This window comes from Myxine glutinosa, chromosome 8, assembly GCF_964187855.1.
Source record: "Myxine glutinosa chromosome 8, kmMyxGlut1.1, whole genome shotgun sequence".
In the NCBI taxonomy this organism is placed as follows: Eukaryota; Metazoa; Chordata; class Myxini; order Myxiniformes; family Myxinidae; genus Myxine; species Myxine glutinosa.
In genome coordinates this window covers 117134543-117142211 of record NC_136268.1, presented here as the reverse complement: position 1 = coordinate 117142211, position 7669 = coordinate 117134543, and positions in this window count along the sequence as shown.

Sequence of the window (7669 nt, the reverse complement as noted above, 5' to 3'; positions counted from 1 at the left end):
CGTTTATCCAATGAGAGAAAAGACGGATGCGATCGGATAAGAGGAAACCAAGAAAGAACAGGGCAATTTATTCACAATGTACAAGAAGGAGGAAAGATGGAGGAGGCAAAGGACACAGAGGTGTACAGTGTTCCAGGTCGGTTAGCAGTGCCTATAATCGTGAATTGAAGCCACTGTGCCTTTATTTTAGTTTGAAACATATGGAGGCCTTTTTTCAATGTAAATGGCACTGCCCATCTACTTCCCAGGCTAGGCACATCACACAGATGGCCAGGGCATGAAACAAATTCATCTGCGAAGCAGATATACAGACACATTGATTCCATCACATTTTCTGGATAGCACCAAAAGGAAGCAATTTATGGTAGTTGATTTATTTGAAAACACGTGATTGGTGATCTGACTTAAAGGAGAGCACAAAAGCCTTTTATTAGTCCACCTTTTAAAATAAAGTCAATGTTCACCATCGCATGACAAAAAGGGCCAAAAACTGATATACAGCAGAATATCTCAAACATTTATGGATGGATTGGGACGAAACTTGGTGGACACGTTGTGTGTGTGACAAGAAATAATCGATTCGATTTGGTGAAGATCCGAATGGGGATATGAGAATTTTTACTTTTAAAAGTAATTCTTCACCATTGAGAGATAGGGCCAAAAACGATATATAGCATGTTATTTCAAAACGTTGTGGACGGATTTTGACTAACTTTGGTGGATGAGTTGGGTAAGAGCATGTCCTTGGACGTGCCCTTGGAGTACTCTTGGAAGTGACAACACTTACCCCAAACTCAATGGCTGTTTGTCTTGTCTAACAGTCTTGTTTTACATCGTGTATGTGTGTTTGTGTGTGCATGTGTGTCTCTGCGTGTGTATGGGCATGTGCATGTGTGCGTGTGTATGTGCGTGTGTGTATGTGCGTATGTGTATGCATGTAAGTTGCTTTTGCCTGCTGTCACCACTCCCATATGTGGGTGGGCCTCAGGAGATGGACCGGAGATCTACTGGGTCTCAAAGTATCCACCTCCGTGTGTGTGTGATCGTGTGTGTGTGTGTGTGTGTGTTTGTGTATATGTGTGTGTGTTGTTGGTTGTTATCTCCATATGCGGGTTTCAGAAGGTGGAACTGAGTCCTCTCAGATCTCGAAGTATCCACCTCCGTTTCAGTAAAGGATCGTGATTCATGGACCAGTTTGTGAAGTTTTCTTTTTGTTCAAAGGGCTCTTTTGAAGATGTCACCGAGCCTCAGACAGCTTTCAACTGCAGGTAATTTGTCGTAATATTCCCAGGGATGTTTTTGTTTAATCTCTGCAAGGTTCGTTTTCATCATTCCCGTTGCTCCAATAAGCACTGGTACAATTTTGGCACTCTTCAGCTTCCAGGATCTTTTCACTTCATTTTTGAGGTCATATCAAGGTATTTGGTAATTTTCTTTATTCCTGCGTTGTTTAGGCCAAAATCACTGCGGACTGACACCTCATTTAGCAATGCATTCTTTTGTTATTTGTACCTCAGTACTATATCTGGTTGCAATGCTTTGTTTTCTATGTTCACGCTTGATGGTGGATAATTTTGCCATGATGTGGATAATTTTGTTATTCTTGTATTGCAATTTTCGAGTATGGCCTTGTTTAGTAGGAGGTGATCTATTGTTCCATAGCATCCTCTTTTACATCCCTTCTGTTCTGCCTCGAGGCCCCCTTCTTTTGTTTGGTGATGGTATATCATTTCTGTGATGTTTCCCATCAGGAGTTTGTATGTTGTTGGCAGACAGGTTATTGGTCTATACTTGTGAAGTAGTTGGGTCTCTTCAGACTTTGGGGTGAGGATCTTAATTTAACACGTTTTTAAACTTATTTTTAAACTTGTTAAAGTTTTCAATTCATTTTAACTAGGTAAATTGAAATGTTTTAACTACCTCTTCCAGATAATATGTGGTTCTGTGATTTTATATTGATACTTGTACATCTGAAATTCAATATTAACTAGAAAGAGCAATCATAGATTGCAGACCCTCGCCAGGATGTGTTTTTAGTGGTTTTTAGTGCGTTTTTAGTGGTTTTAAGGGCTACTATTGGCTAAGCCATAAAAATATGGCGGCCGAACCACGTGACTGATGACGTCATCATTTTTCCCCAATTTATCCCGAGATGACGTTCAAGAAATTTCATCTTGATCGGATGAAGTTTTGTACTTGTCAAATTATGACGTCAAAATGGAGGCACCTATGACATCATCATTAACATTTTATTCCCCATGGAGAGTTCTTTACAATGAGCCATGTTTCAATTTTTTCTATGCAGCGCTTTCGGAGATATAGAGGTGCAAAGTTTTTCGGTTTTTCCAAATGGCGCCCATACCACGTGAGCTATGACGTCATAATTATCATTAAAAAAATTATACAGGAGGGGGCGCACATATTGTGAAAATTTCCTTTCAATCAGAATACATGGTTGCAGAGAAAATCATATTTATTCTGTGCGGATAAACAAACAGACAAACAGACAGAAAAATTGACTCAAATGCAATATCCTCTTTTCAGGCGAGGGCAACGAGAGCAATGCGACTGTCACCAATATGCCTCCACGTAGTCCCTGCCCGTGACAATGAGTAGATGCCCTCATTTACTGTCCTAAAAATAAACAAGTTTGGTTTAAATCCCTTCAGCTGTTTGGAAGTATCACATTTTTACCACAGGACGGGTTTCACATCGATCGGTAAAGCGTTTCCGAGAAAGGGATTTTTTTAAAATATCGGCTTTCAAGCTAATATGTCTGCCAAACCATGTGACATATGACATCGAAAATGTACACTCTGCATACTGTATGTATGGGCAGGGGATCACGTTCGTGAAGTTTCGTGTTGATCGGATAAGGTTCATTTTTCTATCCAAGATGGCTGCCACTTGTCCTATGATGTCATCATTCCAAAATATATGCAACAGTGGTGTTACATGATATTTGTAAAATTTTGCATCGATGTGTTGGTGACCACTTGGTTGTCTGCGACATAAGGGTGAAAGGTGCGAGGATAGCTCGGCGGGTGAAGTACCAACCGAGAATGAAGGTGTGGAGGTTGAAAGAGGTGACAGTAAGGGAGGCATTGAAAGAGAGGCTGAGTAGGGTAGAGGATGATGTGGTTGAGCTTGAAAGTGGTTGGATGTCAATGAAAGCTAGTCTGTTGGGAGCCGTAGGTGAGGTATGTGGATGGACAAAAGGACCACCGAGGCACTCGGAAACATGGTGGTGGGATGATTAAGTTGGAAAGAGGATTGACGAGAAGAGGAAGAAGTTCAAGGAGTGGTAGAAGGCGAAGGGTATGGGAGCAGAAAAAGCAGAGCATGAAAGTTATAAGGCAGCCAAGAAGGCTGCAAAGAAAGAGGTAGCAAAGGCGCAGGAGGCATGTAGGAAAATGTTTGGAGAATGCTTGGATTCGGAAGTGGGTCAGAGAGCAGTATTCAGGATTGCAAAGCAGATAGCGAAAGAGAGGTGTGATGTGATGGGGGTGAGTTGCTTGAAGGATGAAGTGGGACAAATCGTTGTCAACCCAGATGGAATTAAAGGAAGATGGAAAAGATATATGGAAATGCTGTTGAATACAGAGAATGAATAGGATGGCAACATAGAGAGTAACCCAGTTTTAGGACCGGCAGAGAAGATAACTGAGAAGGAAGTTGAGGAAGCGATAAAAGCAATGAAGAGTAGAAAAGCGGGAGGGCCGACGGGAGTTGTCGGAGATATGTTGAAGGCAGCAGGAAGTTGCGGTGTGAAGAGAATGACAGAGATCTGTAATCTGGTGGTGAAAGAAGGCCGCATTCCAGTGGATTGGGAACTGAGTACCCTCGTCCCTCTATACAAGGGGAAAGGTGACCCTCTGGAGCGTGGCTCGTACTGAGCGATAAAGTTATTGGAGCATGGAATGAAGGTATTGGAAAGGGTGTTGGAGAGGAGGATAAGGAAGAAAGTGAAGATCGACGAAATGCAGTTTGGATTTATGCCAGGAAAAGGAATGACAGACGCGCTTTTCATTGTGAGGCAGTTGCAGGAGAAGTACATGGAGAAGAGGAAGAAGTTGTTTCTTGGGTTTGTTGATCTGGAGAAAGCATTCGATAGGGTTCCACGCAAAGTATTGACATGGGCATTGAGGAAGTTAAGAGTGGAGGGAATGGTTGATCAGAGTAGTGATGGCAATGTACAAAAGAGCACGCACAGCTGTAAGGACGAAGGACGGGAACAGTGGTGAGTTTGAGGTGAAGGTGGGAGTGCATCAGGGGTCGGTACTAAGTCCACTACTATTTGTAGCTGTGATGGAGGTGCTGGCTCAGAACGTAAAGGAGGGTTTACCGTGGGAGTTGTTGTATGCAGATGATCTTGTGTTGATTGTGAAAAGTATGGATGGACTGAAGGAAAAGATGAACAAGTGGAAGGAATGTATGGAGACAAAAGGTCTGAAGGTGAATATCGGAAAGGTGAAGGTGATGGCAAGGGGTAAAGCATGTGGTGAGGTGGAAAGAACTGGGAAGTGGCCCTGTGCTGTGTGCAGGAAGGGTGTCGGAGTGAACTCCATTCAATGTACAATGTGCGCTGAGTGGGTTCATCAAAAATGTAGTGGTCTGAGAGGGTCATTAACCAGTGTGTCAGCTACATTCAAATGTAAGGTGTGCACAGAGAGAGCTGCAGTTGGAGGAAATGTTGAGTTGGATCTTGGAGACGGCGTGAAGCTGGAAGGTGTTAAAACATTTTGCTACCTCGGAGACATGCTGAATGGAGAAGGTGGATCAGACTCGGCAACGGTTGCTAGAGTGAGATGTGCATGGAAGAAGTTTCGGGAACTGAGTGGCGTGCTGATGAGGAGGGGAGTGTCGTTGAAGCTGAAGGGAAAGGTGTATGCTGCATGTGTGAGAAGTGTTATGATTTATGGGAGCGAGACATGGGTAATGAACATAGAGCAGCAACGAAGGTTGGAAAGGGTGGAAATGCGAATGGGTCGATGGATGTGCTGAGTATCGTTGAGAGAGAGGAAGACAAATGATGAATTGCGAAAGATGATGGGAATAGAGCCTGTGATGGATGCTGTGAAGAGGAACAGGTTGAGATGGTTTGGTCATGTGTTGAGGAAGGATGAAAGTGACTGGTTAAGAAGAGTGATGGAAATGAATGTCGAAGGAAGTCGAGGACGGGGAAGACCGAGAAAGAATTGGCTAAAGATGGTGGAAGAAGAAATGCGGGCAAGGGGGTTAACAAGGAGAGATGCAGAAAATAGGGCAAAATGGAGAAGATTGTCATGGCGACCGCAAGGCTAACCCCTGCTCCAGCAGGGAAAATGGCCTTTAAAATGCATGTTGTGTTGTTGTTGATAGGGTAAGCGGTTTCAGAGGTATAATTATTTAATATTTTCCTTCAACAAATATGGCTGCCAAACCATGTGACCTATGCTGTCACAAATGTAATATTTCAATACAAATGTATCAGAGATCATGTGCATGCAATTTCACGTTTTTAGGATAAGGCACCTGATTAAACCATTTTCGGCTGGTATACCGCTTCACCTATGATGTCACCATTATCATGCTTTTGTTTCCCAATGGGAGTAATTGACAATGTGCCAAGTTTCAAATTTTCCCATTCAGCGGTTTCCGAGAAAGAATGTTTTAATTATTTGCGTTAAATCCAAGATGGCTGCCATACCACGTGACCTATGATGACACAATTATCATTAAAAAAAACATTCTGCATAGGTGTCACTCCTACCCTGATAGTTTTGTCTCAATCGGACATGTGGTTGCTGAGAAAAACGAGGTTTAGTCCGTACGGATGGACAACCCGAAAACATAATTCCTCCGGCTACCTTCGGGGGTGGAGGCATAAAAAGTTTTTGGGAAATTTTAGCAATTTTGTCTGATATTTTTTATATAAATGGCCGCTATGTTGAACTGCGAGTTGGCTAATCGACTGGATTGAAAAAGTATCTATATATGAGCATAAGTCCCAAAATTCATGCTTGTATCATAATGCGAACTATTACCAAATTTACCAAATAGTAGAGTTGGTCAAAAGCAAGAAGCCTATTGTTTTTGGGGTCAAAAGGTCAACATACGTCAAAGGTCACCAACTTTGCTAAATTTCTAAAATCCTCAATTTTCATCCGATTGACTTGAAATTTGAAGAGAACTTGCATATCTGGTCACTGAATTCAACCACCAAGTATGTTTGAGGTCAACATAGGCCAAAAGGTCAACATAGGCCAGATTTCTAAAATCCTCAATTTTCATCCAATTGACTTGAAATTTGAAGAGGACTTGCATATCTGGTCACTGAATTCAACCACCAAGTATTTTTGAGGTCAACGTAGGCCAAAAGGTCAACATAGGCCAGATTTCTAAAATCCTCAATTTTCATCCAATTGACTTGAAATTTGAAGAGGACTTGCATATCTGATCACTGAATTCAACCACCAAGTAATTTTGAGGTCAACGTTGGCCAAAAGGTCAACATAGGCCAAATTTATAAAATCCTCAATTTTCATCCAATTGACTTGAAATTTGAAGAGGACCTGCATCTCTGGTCACTGAATTCAACCACCAAGTATTCTTGAGGTCAACATATGCCAAAAGGTCAACATAGACCAAATTTCTAAAATCCTCAATTTTCATCCAATTGACTTGAAATTTGAAGAGGACTTGCAAATCTGGTCACTGAATTCAACCACCAAGTATTTTTGAGGTCAACATAGGCCAAAAGGTCAACATAGGCCAAGTTTCAAAAATCCTCAATTTTCATCCGATTGACTTGAAAATGAAACAGCATTTGCACATTGAGTCACTAAATAGGGAAACTAACTATTTTTGAGGTCAAAAGGTCAAAGGTCAACTCAAGGTCAACCTTCCAAAGTCAATTTTCATCTGAAAAATTGTCACTTTTCTTCCTATTGACCTGAGCTTTGAGCAAGATTGTCAATTTTAAACTTGATGAAATGGACAATTTGCTGTATCAAAGGAATTTTTTTCTTGTGGGGGGGGGGGGGGGTGGTGGATTTTGCAATATCGTGCTCCGCATGACGTCTTCTTGTTTATTTATTTAAATATTTATTTATTAAAATTAAATATTTATTATTCATTTATTTATTGAATGAAATATTATTTTAAAATATTAATTATTTAAAATTTAAAATTTAAATTTATTCGGTCTTGTGGGGTTGGCTTCCCACGTTTTGTGGGTTTGGCTTCCCATGTCTTGTGGGGTTGGCTGTGGCAAAGCCTTCTTTAGGTAAAAGCAAAATGGCTATTTGAGATTTCGAGAATATCCTGATTGTTGTAAATACAAAACTCGAACCTGAGGTGAACGTTTCAAACGCGTGACGTCATTATGAACTAATATAACATCGCGAGTTTGTGAGCTTTGTTTGACTGTGCTGTTTTCCATGTGCGTAGAAATAATAAATAAATTTTTTTATTATTAGGGCTGGACGTCCCCAGATTTTCTCTACACAATGACGTCATCCTGTGGAAGCGTTCGGACGGTTTTCATTAGTGACCGATGGGCAAGAAGAGGGGGAGACTCAGCTCAGTGGGATGTTATTTGCTCTTTCTGGTTACCCAATAGTTGTTTCTTTTTAGTAACAGAGTTCAAACGGATTTTTAGCAACTAAGCTGCCTGTCAGGTTTTACT